Below are 24,784 nucleotides of genomic sequence, written 5' to 3'. Positions count from 1 at the left end.
GCCCATTTCTACAGATGTTGGGTTCCTGGAGTAACACCTCCAACTTCCTGAATACTGACACCCCAGTTGGAAAACACTAAATTAGATGGGAAAGTAGCCAACTAAACTCGATAAACAAAAAACAAAACACAGAATAGGTACTCCAACTAGGAACAAATACTTAGTAAACCTTCAGATAATGACCTAATGATCCCACAGTGTCACAATTTTCACACGTTCTTTACTGAAGTATTTTTCAGTAATTCCACTAGCCATTGGTTACAACAAGCAATTTAAAATATATTAATTTGTACCTGCCAAGTGTGGCAGGCTTGTGGGGGATAAGAGGACTATCACTGAAAACAATAGTGAAGGGAATATTACACTGGTGGTGGGATTTGTACTGGAACACTGAAGGCCAGAAACAACTGTACTATGTACAACTTTGGTTTAAAAGAACAAGAGAGGGGCCGGGCGGTGGCGCTGGAGGTAAGGTGCCTGCCTTACCTGCGCTAGCCTAGGAGACGGACCGCGGTTCGATCCCCCGGCGTCCCATATGGTCCCCCAAGCCAGGAGCGACTTCTGAGCGCATAGCCAGGAGTAACCCCTGAGCGTTACCGGGTGTGGCCCAAAAACCAAAAAAAAAAAAAAAAAAAAAAAAAAAAGAACAAGAGAATTCCCTAATCTATTATTCTGACACTCCCTGTCTCTGGGAGCTTTATCTGGTAAAAGTGATTGGTCAGCCCCTCACCATGTTTCTATCTATACTCTCCAGTTTACCCCTCTTAGAAAGAGATCAGTGGCACAGGTTTCCTCGAACAGGTGTGGTGGTAATCAAGATCCTTCTATCCAACCATCAACTTGGTTCAGCCACAGGTATATGCTAGTGCAGAGCAGTTCAGTAAATAATCCAACAAAAAATCTTTTCCTGTATATCTGCACACAAGCCATCATGTTTGCAAGTCATGATATAATAGAAGGCACTTAGCTCTCTGCTACACTAACTCTCAAACTTTTACTAAAATTGAAGCTACATGATACCATCTCCAGCTTGTGGAACAAAAGCCATTTTACGCTCAACAATCTCTACCTCAAATTCTGCTGATGATTTTTTCCCTTCAGGAGGCACACTTTAAGAGACTTGATGCTTTTTAGACTGAGTACAAATCATGCCACACTATATTCCTGTTCGAGGCTTTTTGAAAACATCTGAAAAGAGAGATCAGAGGACAGCTAGAAAGATAAGCTATTTCTAGTAGAAAAAAAAAAATCTAGAGGATTTTCCTCTTCACTGTCCTGGCTCTGTCAATCCAGAAACATGCTGAGAGATCCGGCAGTGCTCAGGGATTACTTCTGACTCTGCACTCAGAAATTGCTCCTGCCTGGCTCGGGGAACATATGGGTTGCCGGGATTCAAACCCATCGTCCGTCCTGGGTTGGCTGAGTGCAAGGCAAAACGCCCTAACACTGTGCTATCTCTCCGGCTGCTGAGAAAACTTTGACACATTTAGTAAACGTTTTTGTTTTGTTTTTTTTTTGGTTTTTGGTCCACACCTGCCAGCGGTGTTTAGGAATCACTCTCACTCTGGACTCAGAAATCGCTCCTGGCGGGCTCAGGGGACCACATGGGTTGCCGGGTATCAAACCAGGGTCCATTTCATGTTGGCCACGTGTAAAGCAAACGCCATACTACTGTGCTATCACTCCAGCCCCGCATTTCGTAAACTCTTATAGTTCTCTGAAGCATCGTGAAGTCAGCTATGTCCCATTAGTAATTCCTAGAAGTAGCAAATTAAATTAATTCAATTAAAAGGTGCAGATCTGATTCCTTCAAATGCTTTAGAGAAGCCACAGAAAGTAAATGCTCAAGAATTAAAATAGTGCATGATAAAAAGCTCTACAAAGCATCCCAAAAGTTTGCAAAGGCATCCTGAGGAATCGTGGTTTAATCTTCTCTTTTATTATGATAAAGTAAAAACATGTTCAAACATTTCAGCTGAAGCTGACTAAAATGAACTTTTTACACCCCAGTCAAACGAAATACACATAAGAACAATGTATTAATTAGATCTTGCGAGCAAAGGATAAACAACACTTATAATGGTAAAGATGATAACAATGATGATAAATACGTAGTATGGCAGTATTCTAAAGTTAAGTCATTTTATAATCACTTCATACATTTATAACTGCCTACCAGTGACCCCATCACTACTGATTAAATTAAGGCAGGGAAGTTAAATGGTTTGCCAGCAGTTTCATAGTAAGTGTGGTACCAAGGATTGACAATCTCAAGCCAGAATCCACACTCAGAGGTGCTATTCTCTGCTGTCAGTTGGATCATCTCTTTCTATAATTCCCTGAAAGACCTTCCAGATCCAGAATATCTTTCTCTCTCCCTTCACAAAGATGATGGATTCATACACATCTCCTTGATAGGGAGCTATTATAAAAAGTCAAAGTGATGACAATTATGACAAAGTCTCTGGATCTATGTGTCCCCTTATAATTCCCAGTCACCCCACATTTAACTGGGCCTATGTGACTACTTCAGGCCAGTAGACCACAATGAATGAATTTCTCACTTTCTAAAAGTAAGGAGTCAGAGAAAGAGAGAGTACAGTACAGATGTTAAGGGACTTGCCTGACACATTCCTATCTCCAGTTCCATTTCCAGTACCCTATACAGTACCCCTGAGTACTGCCAGGAGTTATCCCAGAGTGGAGAACCAGGAGTAAGCCCTAAGCAAAAGAACAAAAACCAAAAGGCAGTTAAGTATAGCCTTCCATTGCTCTCCTCCTACATAAGTAACCCTGGAGGAGACAGAGCTTACCTAGTCTGTAAATGATTTGGTTTGGGGGTGGAGGGGCAGAAACATGACCCTATATCATATTAACCTTAAATATTTGAAAAATACTGATGAGGTCTGAAAACTGGTAACTAATATAAATATTCCTGGACTTGAAACTCCTTCCAGCTGGGTCCAAGTATCTCACCCTATTTCCATATAGGCTGAAGATGAGTTCACCCTGCATGAGGCTGGACTCATTCTCCTCAAACTTCCTCTAACCTAGATTTTCAACCCGTAATTTACCTATTCACATTTATTTTGCTCCTACCAGCCCAATGTAATTATGAGTGAAATGATCTCCAAGGTAACAAGACCAGAAGAAACGGGTGATTTGGAGTATTCCATCCAACCGGGCCCCATTCCAAACCATCTGTAAAACACTTCTTCTGTCTTGAACAATACAATAATAGTCAAAAATACATTTATGCCATGTAATTTATGTAATGAAAAAATGAGAGAGGAGTAGAGAAGCTTGCTCTCTTGCTTTATACCAGCTTTTGCTACCATTTGCTCAGTTAAAACTAGGAGTTTCACTGGCAAGGTTCTTTTCCAAATTTAAGACTTGTATTTTGACTTTCTGTATTATGTTCATAATGTATTGTGTAAACATAAGCACTATGCATCATGTTTATGCATTGTCTATGTATTATGACTGCATGCATCTTTCCAAGATACAAATCCTATAAATAAGCTTGCAAGTAAAGCTTTCCCTAGAAAAACTCACAAATGAACAGGCCTTAGCCGAAGATTACAAAGCACAGGATCCAGCTAAACTATGCCCAGATCTAGCCACAGAAACAGCGACAAATTGACTGAAACTTTTTACATCTGTGTTGTTTTAAGATGCTAAATTTGCATAGTCTGTCATACAGCAATAAAAAACAGATGTGACACATGTTTAAAGACTAGAGATACTCCTCTCTTTCAGGGGTCTCAAACTCGAGGGTGAGCTGCAAACGGCCCTTCATACAACATTTTGTGGCCCTGCCCAGGAGGAATCTTTTTTTGTTTTGTTTTGTTTTAGTTGTTTGAGTCACACCCCCCAATGTTCAAGGCTTACTACTGACTTTGCACTCAAGGATCACTCGGACTTTGCCTCCTGCGGCCCCCAGGTAAATTGAGTTTAAGACCCCTGCACAGTAGCAAAGGTGATTTAGGAAGATAAGTTCAAACCCAACCCCAAACACCCCCCCCCCCCCCGGCCAGGAACTCTGCATATCACCTTAACGAGAGAGCAAGTAACCTGTATGTCAATTTAAAAATACCTAATGTCAATTAAAAAAAGACCTGGGATGGGACCGGAGAGATAGTATGGAGATAAGGCGTTTGCCTTTCATGCAGAAGGATGGTGGTTCAAATCTCCGGCATCCATATGGCCCCCTGTGCCTGCCAGGGGTGATTTCTGAGCATAGAGCCAGGAGTAACCCCTGAGTGCTGCCAGGTGTGACCCCCCCAAAAAAAAAGACCTGGGTTCTTGCCCTGGTGTTCCATATGGTCCCCCATTCCTGCCAAAAGCAATTTCTAAGTGCATAGCCAGCAGTAACCCCTGAGCATCACAGGGTGTGGCAAAAAACAAACAAACAAAAAAAAAAAGAACAAAATATACCTAGCAGGGCCTGGGGAGATAGCACAGAGGTGTTTACCTTGCAAGCAGCCGATCCAGGTCCAGGACCAAAGGTGGTTGGTTTGAATCCCGGTGTCCCATATGGTCCCCCGTGCCTGCCAGGAGCTATTTCTAAGCAGACAGCCAGGAGTAACCCCTGAGCACCGCCGGGTGTGACCCAAAAACCAAAAAAAAAAAAAAAAAACTAGCAAGCCTTCATTTCTCAGTCAAGTTCTGAAAAATAGGTCCAAATTTCTCATTTCCCAGTTGAATATCTCCAAATACCTCATCTCCTATCTCAGGGCACTGAAATGTAGCCTTACTCCTATCCCATGGCAACAGTCAAATGCTCGCCTCTTAGTTTGCACCACTCCCTTCTAAGTTCACACTCTCCTCTTAATTCTTCCACCTGTGAAAATATTGCCTCTATATTCTAAAATGGTTCCTTCAAAACAGATCCCAAGGCTAGAGCAACAGCTGCAAGGGCACTTACTTCACTTGCCTTACACAAAGCCAGCTAGAGTTCAATCCTTTGTACCTTATCCTGTCCCCTGAGCCCACTAGGAGTGATTCCTGAGCGCAGGGCCAAGAGTAACCCTTGAGCATGCCATATGTGGCCCAAAAACAAATTAAAAAAAAAAAAAAAACCCAGCTCCTAGAGCAGGTCATACACTGAATTTCCTAAAATTCAGTAGGAAATTCAGTGCAATTTCCAAAAATTACACTATCTTATCAGGCAATGTCATGCATTCTTATAGTATAACTACCACTTACATGCTAATAAGTCTCAAACAAACATGTTGGGACAAAATCCTATGTATTCAATAGCTGACCTGATGTATACATTTATCTGAATGTCTCATTCATATTCTAAACAAAGCAACAACAAAAATCCCAATCTTAATCTTTCTCCACTTTTTCCAATATTCCTAATCCTGGGATGCTAATCCTGGGAATTCCTAATTAATTAGGAATCCTGAGATTCCTAATCCTGGGATGCCATCCTCCACTGAGTCACCACTGGAAACATCTAGACTTCTCTCCTCTTATCCACCCCCATCCAGCCACACACTGAGTCCTATGTCAACTCCACCCCCTAGATAGCTCTTCAATCAACCTCATCTTTTTGTACCTTACTTCACCACTACTCTGATACAACTCATTCCACCTCAACTCCAATTCCAACCTCTTCTAATGATCCCATGAAAAATAACACAGAAGTCACCTCTTCCTTTTTTCTTAAGCTTTCACACAATATCAAAAGACCTAACTGATAACTTAAGTTCCAGCAGTGAACAAAACAAACCTCACTTACAGGACGCTGTCCCGAGCCCACACCTGACCCACCGCCCCCATCCTCTTTCCCACTCAAAAATTTCCATCTACAAAAATCCTAGATGTCACTCCCTCTGAGCAACTTCTCTTCGATCTTCAGCTTCCCACGGTTGATCCTTCCCTCATCTCTGTTGTCACTGCAATTAAGATGTGCTGTTATTTTTGGATATGACATATTGCATAGGCATTCACTGATTAAAATAAAACATGAATTATTATCAAGCCTGCCCACTCCTTGCAGAAGCGCTTCTATTGATCTCTAAATCTTCTATGGCCTAGCATAATGGCTGACTTTTTGGTAGGCAACAAATTTGAAGGTAACTGATTTTCTGTGGCAGAATGGACTGTTACCAACTATCTGCTGCTGCCCCCCCCCCCCCCCGGGCTAAGGCTTCCACCTTCAGTGGGAACAGGATAGACTTCCACAGCTTTACTTCTTCACAGGAGTAAGTGGCACCTTTGATGAATGGGATGGAGGCAAGCATGTCCTTCCCCCTCCCTGTAAATAGTGTGAACATAAGTGACTGGTATGTTTCTATATTCTCAAAGCTACTAGACTCTTTCCCCTGAGCAGTGTGCGTGTTGTGCACATGTTTGTGTGTGTGCATATATGTGACATGCATGTCCTTCCTAGAGAGAAACTCCTTTTTCTACATGGATCCCAAAGAATCCTGAATTAAACAACAATCTGAGCACAGAACAATGTTCATGAACTTTGAGCAAGAAATAAAAACTTTTCTATTATAAACCAGTGAGATCCAAAGTGATATTACTACAGTAATGTAGTGTAGATAATTCTAAACCGATTACTTATCATGTAGGTCTCAGTCTGAAAACACAACATAATATTCAAAGAGCTCTCAATGCTTTTTAAATTATATTCCAACATTGGGGAACATGGGGGCTGGAGTGGTGGCGCAAGTGGTAGGGTGTCTGCCTTGCACGCACTAACCTAGAATGGACCGCGGTTCGATCCCCTGGCGTCCCATATGGTCCCCAAGCCAGGAGCAATTTCTGAGCATATAGCCAGGAGTAACCACTTAAGAGTCACCAGATGTGGCCCAAAAACAAAACAAAAAATTACACTTCAACATTATCTTAAGGCTAGAGAGTATAGAAGGTAATACATTTTTTTTTTTTACTTGATCAACCCCAAATTAATCCCAGCACTACCTATGATCCCCTAAGCCCTGTTAGGAGTAATCCCTGGGCAGAGTCTGGAATAAAGTACTGAGTGCATCCATCTATGGAAGCCCACCTCCTTTAATATAAACTATTAGTTGGCATTGAAACAAAATTTGTCCCCCCGCTCATAGTTTTTCCATCTTAGGCCTACTGTTAGCTGCAGATATATAAAACACATCCTAATGTTTTATTTGCAAACAACTATCCAATAATGATTTAAAGGCTCAGTGTGTCATGTTCCTCCAGGGGACTTCTGGTTAGTCACTAATACTTTAAACATCGTAGTCTCTTGACACTGTCGTCTCGCTTCTCGTAATATGCTCTCATTTTTTGTCAAAAATCTTAAAATATGGAACTAGATGAAAACAAAATAGTCTACTTATGTATGACCAAGAAGGAAATAATCCCTTTTAATCTCCTCTTTTATTTATTAGCATGGAGGTCAATACAGATTACAAATAACAACCACTATAATATACTTTCAAATAATACTGCAGTCACAAGTCTTAACCATGCTAAATTTGGCCATTTTATTTTTTGACGTACTGTGACTGATTAAATCATCATTCAATTATTAGCTATCACCTTCCCTGGTGGTCTAGTGGTTAGGATTCGGCACTCTCAATATATTAGCTATCACTCTAAACTTCAGCATTTCAAGTTAAAGAAACATGGGGCCAGAACAATAGCATAGCAGTCAAGTATTTGCCTTGCCAGCGGCCAACACAGGACGGACCCCTATTCTAATGCCAGCATCCCTTATGGTCCCACGAGCCTGCCAGGAGCGACTTCTGAGCACAGAATCAGGAGTAACCCCTGAGCGCCACCAGGTGTGACCCAAAAAAAATTTTTTTCAAGAAACACAGTTGTTTTTAATCACTGCAGTCTCTGATAAAATTATTTAGCAGATTAGAGTCTAAATGAGAGGACTATAACCAAACTCTCTCAAATTCTGGAATCAGGGAAGGAGGAACATAGCACAGAGTTATGCACCCAATACCAGTTTAATTCTCAGCACCTCGGGGCCCTAGAGCCTGGCTGCCATCTACGTGGATATTGCTGCCCAGCCCCACAGGGCCTAAGAAGTACTGAAGCCTTGGGCCATCAAGTCATCTCACTCAATTAGCTGAGTATCACCAGGAGTGGGCTCAAGGCCTCTGAACACTGTTTGGGAGATACACCCAACCCCCCAAAAGAAAACTGAGAAAAACCTGTTCAGTTATAAAATGGTGACAACCAAGTTGCATAGAATGATTTAATCAATCAGAAATCTTCCACACTTTTGGGGCCAGAGCAGCAGTACAGCAGGTAGGGTGCTTGCCTTGTACGAGGCCAACTAAGTTCAATCCCTGGCAATCTATCCTGTACCCCAAACCCACCAGGAGTGATTATTGAGTACAGAGCCAGGAGAAAACCCAGAGTACTACCAGGTGTAGCCCAAAAACAAACAAAAATGTTTTCCCACTGTATCCAGTATCATTAATACTTTCAACCAACCTGGCTTTCTATATTTTCCAAACTGCTCTCTTCCCCTCCAATCCAGCAACTGAAAATATTCAAGCACTAGCTTTTTAGAACAGCAGGCAGTGTCCTGTATAAATCCAGAAATGCACATCCTAGCACTTTACTGCACAATAATGGTGAAAGAAACAGCCTGTCAGAGACTAGGCAGCAGCTGGGGAAAACAGCTTAGGAGCATTTAACTGCTCGGCAATGCTTTACAAATAAACAGACATACTAGATGACTGCTGCTTGAACTCACGCTTCTCTTAGCCCTTTATTGTTTTCTATATATTCAAATTTTAGAGAACCAGCTGAATCAGAGAGATTCTGATTTTTTTTCTTTGTTTTTGTTTGTTTTGTAGAATTTGGGTTTTTTTGTTTTTATTTTTGTTTTTGTTTTGGTTTTGGTTTTGGTTTTTGGGCCACACCCAATGACGCTCAGGAGTTACTCCTGGCTATGCACTCAAAAACTGCTCCTGGCTTGGAGGACCATATGGGATGCCAAGGGATCAAACTGCAGTCCATCCTAGACTAGCGTAGGCAAGGCAGACAGATGCCTTACCGCTTGCGCCACCGCCCGCCCGGCCCCGGTTTTATAGAATCTTAACCAGATTAAACATCAGGGATTTGGGTTTTTCCCAGGAGTTACTCCTGCCTCTGTGCTCAGTTCTGTGCTAGCAGTGCTGGAGAACTATGTGAGATGCCAGGAATATAACCCAGGTTGACCATGTGCTGTACTACCACTCCAGTCCCTAAACATCAATTTGTGTAGCACTGTCCTTAGAAGCAAAGTCAAGATCACCAACTCGTAACTCACAGCAGCTGCATTTCCTCTCTTTTTGAAAAAATTAGAACCTTGTTCAACTTATTTTATAACAAATCTTTCTAACTGCTGATACCTCAAAAGTCCCTAGGCACAACTCCAAAAACAAAGGGTTGGAGAGATAGCACAATGGATAAGATTCTTGATCTCTAGGACTTCAAATGGCTCTATAAGCCCCACTGCCAGGATTAATCCCTGAGCACTTCCAAATAAAGTCAAAAAATAAAAAATAAATAAATAAAAAGTACCCACAAAGCACTGAAGATGCTATGGGCATCCAACTGCTTTAGGTAGAGCAAAAATATTTTTTTAAATCTCTCTTAGTAACTATCCTCTCACTTGTGTTTCAATTCACTACAGGGAATGAACTTCCCTAGAGCAGATAATCCAGCTGTCTTCATATTATCATCCATGTCTCTTTCTTGGCCCTATCATAGATATAAAACTCTTGTCTTCAGCACTTGTGTAAGCTTTAGAATTTTAACTTTGTTTTATTACACATCTACAGTTTCCTTCTAGGAGAAGAGAACATTGAGATATTTTTCCTTTGCTTTGCTTTTTTGTACTGTTGCATAGAAAAGTCAAAGAAACTTTTTTCACCAAAAGGGCAGCATATCTATACACACCTATTTTTAGGGCAAGTTCTTTAAAGTCTATACTACAACTTTCTTCTTTGGGAATAACCTGTATATCACTTTACATAAATATTTCTTTTTTCTTTGAACATCACGTTTTCCTCTTCCCATCTTTGTTCTTCTTTCTCACACTACTCAGGCCCCAGCCTTCAGAGAACAGGACCCAGCCTTTCTTCTGCTGACAGCTGTTATTTCCCAGCTGCCTGCAGCTACTTCAAACCTGGTCAAGTGTGTGACCCTGAGTGCAGCTGCCCCACCCCAGACACCCAGACAGCAGCTGCAGTGGCAGCAGCCACCTGCCAGCCAATACCCCATCAGAGCTACAGACTGCCCCAGGCAAAGATCTGAGAGTACAAGGCAGTGAAGGCATTGAAGCTGTCATGAAATGACCTGGGCGCACCCTGCCAAGCTCATTGGTATTCCAGTGGGATCACTGGGGGAGGTGCAGGCATTAACCCCATGAAGGCAGCTGGCCATTCACAGCAGCACGGCTCCAGCCCATGATTAGGTCCACAAGCTTGGTTACTTACTCTTGGCTACAGTGCTCAGTTTAACAGGGTTTTTTTTTTGGGGGGGAGGGGGCCACACCGGTGATGTTCAGGGGTTACTCCTGGCTATGTGCTCAGAAATCGCTCCAAGTATGGAGGTAGGGCATTTGCCTTGCATGCAGAAGGACATTGGTTTGAATCCCGGCATCCCATATGGTTCCCCGTGCCTGCCAGGAACAATTTCTAAGCGTAGAGCCAGGAGTAACTCCTGAGCGATATCGGGTATAACCCCCTCGCCCCCCAAAAAAACACAACAACATCAAAAACAAAGAAATTGCTCCATATGAGATGCTGGGGATCGAACCCAGGTCCGTTGTGGGTCAACTGCGTGTAAGGCAAATGCCCTACCGCTGCAGCATTTCTCTGACCCCAGTTTAACAGCTCCCAACAGGAATACACAGTCACATTAATGCAATTTGTTTTTCTCCCTAATATTAAGAGATTACATAGAATAAATTTAATTTTTTGCTTTCCTCTCTGTACCTGAGTCATGGCAAAAGACTAATTCTCAGCTTATGCTTTTCTCCAGAGCTAGACGAGAGAGTAAGAATTAAGTGGGTGACTGAAGGAAAGAACATAAGTGAAGCCCTCATTGGTGCTTCGGCAAGTGAGGCCCTCAAGCAGGTACTGAGGACCAGCACCCAAGGTCACACTTAGCAGTACTCAGTCAAGCAGGCCAATGGCTCAGAGCCAGGCCCGAGGATGTGGTGCTGCCCTGGTCCTGTGGTGGCAGAGGTCACCCAGGGCCACCCTGTCGGGACTTGGGAGCTTCCAAGGCTACGCTGCAACTCGTAATGTTGGGCAAAGAACTGAGACTGGAGGAACCCTGCAGTATGCCCCAGTCCCTGTGGTGTGTTTTCATCCATTTCTAATCTTAGTTTCTCTAAGTCTGCTTATTCCATTTTCAACATTCTCCATTAAAAACTAAAGATTTTTATGTTCACTTTCCCTTTGGCAAACAATTTCCCTAAATTCATTCTATCACTTAATTGATGCAAAGAAAAAAATAAACTTCAAAGAAAGATTTCTAACTTAAAAAATAACCAACCAACGCCTACTGCGACCATCCCCACCCACCAACTACTTTGGCAAATTTAGAAGTGACCTTTCCCCCGGGAACACCAATTTCTGCTCTAGCTCTTTAAGAAGGTAACGGGCCTGAGCGGTGGCACAAGCGGTAAGGCATCTATTTGCCTTAGGACAGACTGAGGTTCAATCCCCCAGCGTCCCATATGGTCCCCCCAAGGCAGGAGCAATTTCTGAGAGCATAGCCAGGAGTAACCCCTGAGTGTCACAGGGTGTGGCCCAAAAATCAAAAAAAAAAAAAAAAAAAAGGGTGAGTAACAGAAAATCATTTAATTTGAAAATACAGATCTAGAAGAACATGTTCTGACATCCTCTATAGATTCCACAGCTTCAATATCACCTTGAAAGCAATGAGGAAGAGCATACAAATAAACATTATAATCACAAAGCACAGCTCTCAAAGTCCTCTCCAGGGTCAAGCAGATGCTGTCTCCCACAGACCTACATGTTTCTTTGTCCTCTGATCCCTTACTCTCTACTCTACACCTATAAGATCTGCAAAGGAACCATCACCAAAACAGATTGAGATCATAGATTCTCGGCATATGGCCCTAAAGTCACGGACATGCTAACACCATGCACAGCTAGAATGTAACTGCCATGAACTCCGGCATCTTTGTTATGATTCTACAAGACCTTCACAGTTAAAATTGTGCTCCGAAAGTAAAAATTCAAATGTTTCTTCTCTATCATCTTCTCCTGCTCTCGAACGACATAAAGGAAGCACATGTGAAAGTAGTAACTCAATGCCACAGTATGCATACAACTAAACAGCACAACACAATTGTCGGCAAATGTGCTAAAATTTCCACAGCAACTATTTCACTATTCAACTTGTTAAAATTAACCACTGCATTACAGAATGCTTTAAAGGAAAAAAAATCAAGTGACTCTGCTGGGAAGAGGGGGAAGAACATTAGGTTCATGTATTCAATTCTCCTCACTGAAAATACTGTTTAAGTATACACTACATCATTAATATTCCTACGCCTGATTTCCCAATAAACAGTAGCAGAAAATTTTGCTGGTTGAGTGGCAGAAATAATGTTTTTACTTTTATGAAATAAAATCAGATTTTTTTTTCTTAGTTTTGATTTTTATTATTTTGGGTGTCCTGTGCTCAGGTGCTTCGTCCTAGCTCTGTGTTCAGGGATCAATCCTGGCAGTTCTCAAGAATCATACATGTGATGCCAGCGATCAAACTCAGGTAGGCTGCAAAGGAGGCAAGCAATCCACTTGCTGTACTATCTCTCCAGGCCAGAAACAGGATTTCCTAACTAAGTTTTTTGTTTGTTTTTTTGTTTTGTTTTGTTTTGTTTTGTTTTCTGGGCCACACCTTGTGACGCTCAGAGGTTATTCCTGGCTATGTGCTCAAAAATCGCTCCTGGCTTGGGGGACCATATGGGACACCGGGGGATGGAACCACGGTCCATCCTAGGCTAGCTCGGGCAAGGCAGATGCCTTACTGCTCCACACCACTACTCCAGCCTCTTTTGCTCAGATTTTTAAAAAATTGTTTATCATCAGGGTTCATGGTTTGATCATATCTTCCTCAATATCAAAGTACCCAAGATGCTCCACCATTGTTCCTATCTTGCTAGGATACTACCCACATCTCACCTTCTAACCTGCCACAGCTTATCATGTTGAGTTTTGTGAACAAAGGCCAAGAGTCAGTCTTCATTCGACATTGTCTATCCCTTGTTTTGTTTCCTTATAAACCACAAGTAAATGCCATGTTCAGTACTTGTTCTCCCTCTGATTTATTTGTTTACATTTATTTGTTATCCCTCCAGTTCTACCCATTTACTGGTTATTTTATGGGGCACTGCTATGAACATTGCTGTGCATATATCTTTTCAAATGAATATTCTTATGTTCTTAGGATAGATGCCAGTAGGTGGAACTGTTGGTCACATAGGAAGAAATTCTATTCATAATTTGTTTGTTAAGCAACTCCAAACTATTTTCCAAAATGGGGGACAAAAGGGAGTTTCCCACAGTTCCAAAGGGCTCCGTTTATACCACATCCCTGCCAACAATGGTTATTTTCAGTCTTTTTTGATATATGCCACTCATACTAGTGAAATGTTAGCTCACTATCATTTTAATTTGTATTTCCCTGATACCAAGTAATAATGAGCACTTTTCATATGCCTATTGTGCTTAGTATTTTCAATATCCTACCAAAAGGATCCCACACCATGATCAAAGGGGATTTATCCCAGAGATACAAGGTGCTTTAATACAAGCTGATTCATTAAAAAAAAAACACATTATCAACAAATAGATCTTATCATCAAAATAATTGAGGCAGAGAAAGTTTCTGTCAATATTTAACCTCCATCAGTGACAAAATAGAAATAAAGAAATATACATCAATAAAATAGAACATAAGTACAGGAAGAAAGTACAGGAAGCTAGTACAGGAAAGGTTTAAAGCCAGAATGAGGTTGCATAGGACCAACCCCTGTTCAATCCCTAGCACCTAATAGTGTAATAGTGCCCTCTGAGTACCACCAGGAGTGATAGCTGAGTGGGGGAGGGAGGGAGAGAAGGAGAGAGGGAGAAGGAAGGAAGGAAGGAAGGAAGGAAGGAAGGAAGGAAGGAAGGAAGGAAGGAAGGAAGGAAGGAAGGAAGGAAGGAAGGGAGGGAGGGAGGGAGGGAGGGAGGGAGGGAGGGAGGGAGGGAGGGAGGGAGGGAGGGAGGGAGGGAGGAAGCAAAAATAATAATGATAAAAACTGAAAGCCCTGGGATTAGAAACAAGTTTAGATTTCTACTCTTTTCAGTTATTCGGTATAGTTTAGGAAGTCCTTGCCAATGCAATGAAGAAAGAAAAGAAAGCCAAAAGCATTCAAAAGAGAGAGTTAAATTATTGTTATTAACAGATGGCATGATAATATACATAGAAAACCCTTAAGGCATATTAAAAACTCTTAGAATCCAATTATCAATATAGCAAGGGAACAGACTACAAAAACCAACAACTAAAAACAATCCATTGGATTATATGCAAACAACAAACTAGATGTGAAAAAAGACAAGTCCATTTAAAATAGTGTCCAGAAAATTAGATATATCTAATGCCAGGAGTAGTTCCAATGACCATCCACAACCTGTACCTACTGCAGAAGTTGGCTGGCATTACAGTGAATGACATCAAAGAAGCAAATGGGAATTCTCAAAGAGGAGGAGTACAAGCCAGTTCAGGGAATACTTTTCTCCATCCACTCATCTGTCCCCAAGATGTCCCCACTAGACATGAAGGATGGTTTCCTGGCCTTCCACACTATTACAAAATGCACACTGATTCAGGTTGTCATGAACACTGAGTTGAGCCTGGAACCTATCCAAGGTGCACCACATACCATGTCTACAATGCACAGTGTGTAGACACGGTGGTAAGAAACATCTCTGCCCACTGGGCTAAAGTGTGCAGTTAATTCTTCCTCTCCCCCCCCCCAACTGGATTCCACATGGGCTCTTACTTGTCTTCTCTGCTGGCTAGGGAAGCAGCCTCCCTCATCCCTCAAAAGACTGCTCAGGGCTTATGACTAATCTATGTCACCCACGGAACTCACTGCCTTTATCTCAAAGTCTCCTGGAAGCCCTGGTTGGGAGAAAAGCCTAAAATCTGCCCCTGTGGCCTCCTGATGGATAGAGAACCAAACCAAGCCCGCTCTTCAGTTTTATCTCTTCCCTGACTGCAAGAAATACAAAACAAACTTTTTGTCATCCCCAAGTGTAAATTAATTTTTTTTAAAAAAAATGGTGTCTGAATGCATCAACACACATTCTCTCTCTCCTCTCTCTTCTCTCTTCTCTCTCCTCTCTTTCTCTCTCCCTCCCCAGCCATGCACTTTTAAGGCCTACACAATCTACTTCTGGCTTTAGTGTTTTTAATTTTCCCCACTTAACTAGAATTGAAATTACATCTCTTAAAACTGAGTCCTAGAAAGAGAACAGAGATGAGCATATTATTTAGTCTACCATCCCCTTTTCAGGAAAAATGAATCATTCAGTGCCCTCTGGAAATTTACTTTCTTTAAGCAAAGTACCCTGCAACTAAACCTGAGGCTACCATGACTCCCCTAGATTATTCTAGTATCTGCAAGGGGGTGGTATAACAGGAAAGAGTGGTTTAGAGTAATCTTGCAAACAACCACCTATAAATTGCATGAGGCATACCTCCTGCCCTATAGTTTGGGGAGAGCTGGAGGTGAGGGGAAAGAATAAAATGAGGAATCCAGTGGTAGCCAATGTTTTCCCAAGAGGGCAGGAAATTGCCAGTGATCAAAGGTAAAGGGTGAAAAGTGTCTCCCTTCTACTGGCACAAAGTCAAACTGTCCTGAGTTCCTTCATCCACCACATAGCAACGTGAAGCTGGAGTTATGGTCCACTCTCTGACCTGCCTTCCAAGAACAAAGAGCCCAGAAGGGAGGCAATCTTTCTCTGACAGCATGTGGGGAGACAGTGCACCCAGTCCATTCACTGAACACAGGATGCTGCAGAACATTCAATTACTCAGGACCAAGAAGAGGAGCAATTATCCAATTTACAGATTAGCCAAATCTTGGCTCTCACCACCTTCTTGGCAGTTTGCCCTTTCTCATGCTTCAGCTAGGAAAAAATAAGTAAGGTAAACAGAGAGAGGAAAGGCCACTCAAATGGGCAGGTAATGGTTTGGAAAGGAACCCAGTGAGAAGGAAACTACTAGTCAAAAGAAGCTTTGAGAATGATGACAGCTTTCCCTTCTCCAGGCTCACTGGTTTCCTATTCTGAGACTCCCTAGGTTCCATTTCCATGGATTATAAGAGAGATGATTCTAATTTTCAGGGGCTTGAACCCAGGTTGGCTGCAGGTGAGGCAAAGTCCCAACCCCCTGTAGTATTGTTCTGCTCACAAAGCTTGAACTATTCTGTATTATACATAACACCAAGAACAGTCTTTATCTCCTAAATTTCAAGGAAACACCATTTTCTTTCCTTTAGTAGTTTAGATGAAATGTTAACGGTAGTTTGAATATTTGTGCTTTTAATATATTTATCCCCTATCAGCAACACAGGGCCCAACACCACCGTTTTTACCAGTGTTACTCCTTATTTGCATCTTCATACAGAAGATGAAGATGCCTTTTTCTCCTTTGCCAATAGAAAAAAAAATCAACATTTCTTTCAAATTAGTTAATAAAATACCACTTAAAACATAAAACTTCTAACTTATCAAAAAATAAATGATCCAGTATAAAATGAGCATTTCATACTGTATTTGTATGTCAGGACCTGAAAGATCTTATAATTCTTTTATTTTTCCAAGACAAAATGTTCTGCAATAAACCTACGCATCTTATAAAGACAAAACGTATCATAAAAATGCTTTAAAGGATGGGGCCGGGCGGTGGCGCTGGAGGTAAGGTGCCTGCCTTGCCTGCGCTAGCCTAGGACGGACCGCGGTTCGATCCCCCGGCATCCCATATGGTCCCCCAAGAAGCCAGGAGCAACTTCTGAGCGCATAGCCAGGAGTAACCCCTGAGCATCACAGGGTGTGGCCCAAAAACCAAAAAAAAAAAATGCTTTAAAGGAACACAGAACCAATATTATTAGAGTTAGAAAGGTTGATACGTGACTAGGCACAGGAAATAGTGTCATCAGAGAAATAGATCATGAAGAACAGGCAGATTAAAAAGGAAGTAGGAAGGGAAAGAAATCGAAGACGGTGAGGAAAAGACAGGAAGAAAGAAGAATCAAGAAAAGGGAATAAGCAAAAGAAGTCAAGGAGCAGCCACCAAGAAGATAATATTATTTCCATTTTAAGTATTATAAAACTATAGAGCTCCGGGACCACATTGAGCCTCAATCTCAGCTGCTCCACACTTGAACGCTATATTAAGATGTCGTTTATCAAGCAATACAAGAGTGCCAACACTTTAAACCGTAATGGCATTTTGAAAACCACCAAAGTTCTGAGGCTCTTAAGTGGCAGAGTTAAGGGAGCCCTTTTAATAGCAGGTAACTGTCTGTGGCTCACATCAAAACCAAATGTGCAGTCAGACTCTCAAAGTAAACAGTATTTAAATACAAACTTAAGAAAACCTGCACTGGGGCAGAGAATTAGTGATGCAAACAGGGTGTTTGCCTTGCACAGAGCCAACCCCCTACAGTCCCCTAAACCCCACCAGAAGTAATCCCTGAACACAAAAGCCTAGACCTAGAGTAATAAGCCTGAGCTTTGCCAGGTGTAGAGCCAAAACAAAAACAAATAAAAAAGGAAACTTATTGTTCTGATCAGGACTAGATTTGATGTTAAAAATGGAAAATACCAAACAGATGTGTAACACTACTTTGAAAACACCTGAAAGTGTGCCAATCTTGCAGAAGAATGTGGGTTTTGTTCATATTACTAGTTTTCTGGTATGTGGACTCTATCAGCTAACTCGCCAGGCATCCTGGACAAGTTACTGAGGTTGTTCCTCCATTCAAGATCTGCCTACTACTAATGAAGCATTGAAAGAATAAAAAGCATTTAGAAATATACTAAAAATAAATAACAAGAATTTATATTTGTACATAAAATAAAGTGGATAATATTAGACTATTTTGTATGAACATAATCTGGCAGTTTTCAAGGTTTGAAAGTGTACTTAAAAGCAATCTAGTGGAGCTGGAGAGATAGCATGTAGGTAAGACATTTGCCTTGCATACAGAAGGACAGTGGTTTGTGGTTTGAATCCTGGCATCCCATATGGTCCACCGAGCCTGCCAGGAGTGATTTCTGAGCATGAAGCCAGGAGTAACCCCTAAGCGATGTGGGTGTGACCCAAAAAAAAAAAAAAAAGGCAATCTAGTGAGATTGGAAAACCAGCAGCCCCATGCCCACAACTGCATCTTCAAGTAGAAAAGTGGTTCAGTTCCACTGTGATGCTCTGCAAGCAAATGATGGCTGCTGACTCTTCCCAGATAGACAGGTCCAGGCTAATAACTCTAGGGCCTTCTTGGATGGGTGGGAACAGAACAGATTCCCCTTTCTGACTGAGGGCACAGCAGCCCACAGCCATACCCAACACCTTCCAACAAAAACAGCCCAGCTCCACAACTGAACCCTTATCAAACTGCCAAGCCGCCAAATTTGTTCCAGATCTGTAGATCCAGGACCACATATGGCCATATGACACCTCAAAATTTCATAGTAATGTCAGTCCAGTAGGACGACAGCAAATCTGATGGGAAAATTATATAGACGATCACCAAGCTCATTAAGTCTACATGGTAAAACAGCACAAACCACAGACCGAAATCCTTAGAGAGTAACTTTAGTGGCACAGCAAAGAGACATAACCATGATTACAATTACAAATTGATCCTTATTGATCTCACGTTTGATCATTTCATTTGCCTTTGTGTTATGACCAAAAAATATGAAGTACATTTGTTTGCGCCTACCAAGGGGACACGGGTGAGGTAGTGGGTAAAAAACTAAAGACACCGGTAGAGGGACGGTCACACTGGTGGTAGCATTGGTATCTGAACATTTCTTGCCTGAAATGAGTAAGACTGTATAATGAACATCTTGGTAAATCATGGTATTATAATAAAAAAATTTTAAAGAAAGAAAAGAAAATCTCCCTCAGCAACTTTAAAAAAAAAAAAAGGCTATCGAATGAATGTTTGAAACGAGGTTCTCCTTGTTTTCTGTTCACTAAACGCTGGACTGAGACCTAAAAGACAGCAGTCTTCAGATATACAAGGAGGGATTCATTTGTTAAGTTGGTTGAAGGCTCATGACCAGTATCAGATGATGCCTTCAAGTGAGACACAACAATACCACATTCTTAGTGTATGTACATGCAGGTCTTCTGTACTTAGTGGCTTTACAGAAGAGATCAAAGAGGGATTTTTTTTTTTTTGCTGTCAATGTTTTGCTCTTAAGTTACAATTCTTTACCTCTTAATCTTCTTGTATATAACATCAGATATTTGAAATAGTTTTTGTTTAACATGCAGTTACAAGAACCTTATATGTGCACCGAGTGCTGCAGTAATGCTGAAGATTCAGAGATGAAACCGGCTCAGTAGCTGCCCTCCAGAAGTTTGTGAAATTTAAACATCACAGCTGTGTAATTTGATAAAGATCAAAGTGCTCGCTTCGGCAGCACATATACTAAAATTGATAAAGATCAAAAGCATCATGGAAACACAGAAAAGAAGAAAATAGGAGGCAGAGAAAGGGTTCCAAAGATGTCCACATCCTAATCTCTATGAATGTTACTTTACATGGCAAAAGGAAATTAAGTTGCAGATGAAATTAAGATTACTAACGTAAATTTAAATTTGAAAAATTAATAGGAATTATCTAAGTGAATCCAATGTAATCCATTTCCAAAAATGGAAAGGGTATTCCCCTCTTAAAATAAAAAAAAAGGAAAAAGGCTGCAGAAGGAAAGAATCAGGAGCAAAAAAGCAAAATCCAGAGATGCAAGATGGAGCTAAAGAGTATAGCAGGCTCTTGCCTACTATGCAGCCAACCCACATTTGATCCTATGTAGCTCATATGGATTCCTAAGCCCTGCCAGGATTGACCCCTGAGCACAGAAATGAGCTCTGAGCACAGTGAGATATGACTCAAACCTCGCGCCCTGTTTTGACAATAAATAAACCAGAGCTACTAGTCTATTTCCTTTGAAATATTTCCTTTTTCCCTTACAAATTCCATGAAGTACTGTCATGCCCTAATTTTAGCTTAGAGATATCTGCCACATTAAGAGTTCTGAAACAAACAAACAAAAAGTTATAAAACAGCAGAATGTCTGGGGCCAGAGCGCAAGGGGTAAAGCATCTGCCTTGCCCGAGCTAGCCTAGGACAGACCGAGGTTCGACCCCAGCACCCCATATGGTCCCCCAAGCCAGGATCGATTTCTGAATGATAGCTAGGAGTAACCTCTGAGCATCACTGGGTGTGACCCAAAAACAAACAAACAAAAAAAACCCAGCAGAACTTAAGATAACAGATAGAAACGTATCTTTTCTGTAAAGTAACTGGATTATTTTAAACTTCAAAGTATATGGTGCTTTGCTATTGGAACAACAGAGCATGTATACACTTAGAAAACAAAATCACTTTGTGAAGAACAAACAGGTCACAAAACTAAAACCTCAAGGTTCAAAGATAAATGAGTTGTACACATTTGTTACACTATAAGAAGTCCCTGTTGCATGCCCCTAAAACATGAACGAGAGGTGTGATTTGGGAAGGAAACTTGCTACCAGGATGGGGTTACAACGGTTCTGCCAATTCTTCCACTTCGAACCTAACCTGCCACGTATACTCTGGAGCCCTTGTGCGCCAGTCTATTGCTTCAGTCTTCCTCAGATCCCATAAAAATAGCTTCCCTCGAGCACATGATTTAAATGTCATAGCAGGAAAGGCTGCAGAAGCATCTTCTTCTGAACATGGGCCAAAGGCCAGAGTGTGTTTGCTCTTCTGGAACGCTTCCAGAAGAGTCCAAAAAAACAAAGGCCCAAAGTTCCCTGTCGATCCACAATCTGAGACACTAAAGGAACATGTCAAAGCACAAAGGGGCTGCCTCTACTGGACACCAGCCTAGTGATTTGTTTGCTCAATGAAAATGACTCAAAATGACTCTGGGGAGCACCTCAGCTGGATGGAGGCCAGAGGGGAAGGGCCGCACCTAATCTTATTCTTTTCAGGAATGTTAGGCTTCAGCATGGGCTTATACAACTCAATTCAGAACCCGTCAACAACCATAAATGATGTGTGGCTTTAAATATTACCTTGCACAATCCTGTCAAAAAGTGTACTCGGGAGGAAAGCCTTACTGCTGTGCACTACCAATTACTACATTTAATTAGCACACACAATCCAAATTTTGTTTTCTTTTCATTTTTAGCAACTTAAAAAAACTGCATGGTGGGGCCGGAGAGATAGCACAGCGGTGTTTGCCTTGCAAGCAGCCAATCTGGGACCTAAGGTGCTTGGTTCGAATCCCGGTGTCCCATATGGTCCCCTGTGCCTGCCAGGAGCTATTTCTGAGCAGATAGCCAGGAGTAACTCCTGAGCATTGCCAGGTGTGGCCCAAAAACCAAAAAAAAAAAAAAAAAACTGCATGGTTTTCTTAGGTTTGAGGGGAATAAAGGAGTTTATGTTCCTATCAGATACACAGGGGGTACAGGCTCCTTTATTTTTTTCATGAACCAGCTTACCTTTCAATGTAAAGGCTAAAGGATGTTAGTCAGGCCCTGGGGTGCAAGGGATTAACTGGAGGACCACAACGTAGTACAGGGAAAACAGCAAGCCTTCACCCAGAGATGTTCCTACGACTACATATAGTGCCAAGGATCAAACTGTTGGTCGCATGCATCTTATCCCCTGTACCATTCATTATCCCACCAGGGTTGCCAGGGCAAAGCAACTATATATAAATAACAAATCAACAGTACATAATCACTTTAAAAATACATCGGGGGGTAGGGGGCAGAGCAAGAGTACAGTGGTTAGGGCATTAACTTGCACTTGGCTAACCTAGGTACAATCCCTGGCACCCCATATGGTCTCTATGCACTGCCAGGAGTGATCTAAGAGCAGAGTCAGGAATATGACTAACAAAAAATAAGAGAAGGTATGAATATACTTCCCTCTTCACTTTTTTGTTTTCTTTCATCTCAGAATTCTCACTTGATAGTTCAATTCTGTAAGTCTGTTAACAATGATTAAAATTAAAAATTATTTTATTTTCCCCTTTTATTTTTTGTTTGGAGGGCTACACACAGCAGTGCTCAGGAGTGCAGAGCAGGAGTTTATTCCTAGCTCTGCATTCCTGGCAGGCTTAGGGGACCATTTGTGGGTTTAGGGATCAACTCTGGGCCAGATGCATGCAAGGGAATAGTACCTGTGGAAATATCACTCCAACCCTTCCCTTTCCACTATTCTTGTTCCAAACACCTGCACACAGACACTGAAAAAAAAAAACCCTCTATTCCAATCTCGGGCACACTGTACTCCTAGGTCATAGCAGTATCTTCATTTCTGTCCTCACTTGGGATGACACTTCTGAACAGCTATCACCTCTCATTCCAATTTTATGTTTTCATATGCGGAGTGCCTAGTAACTAAAGAGGAAAAGGAATCTATGACCACAGGCCAAAACAATTAAAAGAACTTCCTTGGGGCTGGAGAGATAGCATGGAGGTAGAATATTTGCCTTGCATGCAGAAGGACGGTGGTTCGAATCACGGCATCTGTTATGGTTCCCCAAACCTGCTCAGGAGTGATTTCTGAGCACAGAGCCAGGAGTAACCCCTGAGTGCAGCCAAGTGTGACCCAGAAACCAAAAAAAAAAAAAAAAAAAAACAACAACAACAACTTTCTTCACTAGGGATCTAAGACCTACCTACTCTCTAATAATAAAGTTAATAGAAACTACAGACTCATACATAACACAAAAATATAAAAAGCAAAAGTCACAGAATTCAAATGACCAGTCCATGAATGCTAAGTTGACCAATTTCCAGTTCATGGTTCTCTACTTTTACAGGACAGTGACAAATTTTCAGCTAACTCTCTGGGAGAACAGAGGTTCAAAACATTTCTCTACTCTCTTTTCATTAGATTGCTTGGAACAAATATATAAATAGAAAGAGACAACACTTCAATTAAGAGAAACACCAATCATGTTAAAGCTCACATTCATGTGAAATTGTGTTTTCAAGCTCACTGAAACCAGCCTTTCCTCTCTCAAGTGACTCAGCAAAGGGTTGTTCTCACTCTTTTAACAAAAACCTATTAGGTGTTTTAATTATACTTAATATATATCATTTATAAGAATAATATATTATTAATATCATTTTGAATGTGTGCGTTAAGGAGAGGGGTGTTTAGGTGACATGCAAGGACTAACCCCCAGCTCTATGCAGAGTGGGTATGTACCTCCAGCTAAGTGCTACAGGAATCATGTGACACCAGAGGGTGAACCTGGCCTCCCACACTCACTTAGCATGTATTCAGCCTGCTGCACTCTCTCCAGCCCCAAACTTTTATATTCATATATATATATATACATATACAAATTTTTGTTTGTTTTTGGGGGCCACACCCAGTGGCACTCAGGGGTCATTCCTGGCTATGCACTCAGAAATCGCTCCTGGCTTGGGGGACCATATGGAATGCCAGGGGATCGAACCACAGTCCGACCTAGGTTAGTGCGTGCAAGGCAAACACCCTATCGCTTGTGCCACTGCTCCAGCCCCTATATAGCTTTATTTTTTTATTAATTTAAACACTGTGGTTACAAGGTTAAATACAGTTGTTTTTTCCACAGATACAAAGTTGTTCATGATTGATTTTCGGTCACGCTGTTCATGATTGATTTTCGGTCACGCAATGTACACCAGCCTTCACTAGTGCACAATTCCAATTAATGTCCCCAGTTTCCCTCCCAACCTCCTCTTCCCCCCCCCCACTTCCCCATCTGCCTCTGGGGCAGACTTTTTCTCCTCCTCCTCTTTTCCCTCTCTCTCTCTCCTCTCTTCTCTCTCTCCTTTCTTCTTTCCTCCTCTTCTCTTCCCTCTACCTCTCTGTCTCTCTCCCCCCACTTCCTCCCCTGAAGGGTATCATTCATATCACTGATCTTCTTTTACCATCCAGTTCATATCCAGGGTGATCTGTTCCTTCCCTGGATTCCCATATGGTCCCCGCAAGCCTACCAGGAATGATTTCTTAATGCAGAGTCAGAAGTAACTCCTGAGCGCCACCAGGAGTGGCCCAAGATTAACCAAAAAAAAATTTTTTCCCACAAATTTGTTTTCCTATTTTGAATGCAAAAGTCAACCCTTATAATAGGCCTGGATTTAGGTGGAATTCAGGGAACCTGGTCTCAGAAGCAGCTTCATCACCACTTGGAAGCACCTTTAAGCAAAGCATTTCATCAGCCTATGCCCTCCACCCCTATGGCGTGTCAGTGAAGAAGGTGGCCAGTCAGTTCCCATAGCTGCTTCTGTCTGTGTTCCATCCGCAGCTCAGACTGACACATGGGCCAACTCCTGGGAAGTGTTAACTACTGGAAATCACACAAACTCAATCTGCCTGAAATATCTTCATGAGCTCAAAGTTTACCCACAGAATTCCTTAAAGGGTAGGTAATCAGAAGTAGATAAAATATCAAATTCTTCAGTTATCTGGTATACCCTTGGGAAAAATGTTATTTAATACATAAGTTTTTTATAT

The 24,784-nt window shown here is 41.7% G+C and overlaps 1 protein-coding gene across 1 annotated transcript in view; it reads right to left on the bottom strand.

The window, feature by feature from the left end:
• CCNY (cyclin Y) overlaps positions 1-24,784 on the bottom strand; it is a 199,297-nt gene that overhangs the window by 126,465 nt on the left and 48,048 nt on the right.

Source organism: Suncus etruscus, chromosome 7, assembly GCF_024139225.1.
Source record: "Suncus etruscus isolate mSunEtr1 chromosome 7, mSunEtr1.pri.cur, whole genome shotgun sequence".
Classification (NCBI taxonomy): Eukaryota; Metazoa; Chordata; class Mammalia; order Eulipotyphla; family Soricidae; genus Suncus; species Suncus etruscus.
This window is presented reverse-complemented; position numbering and strand designations above follow the sequence as displayed.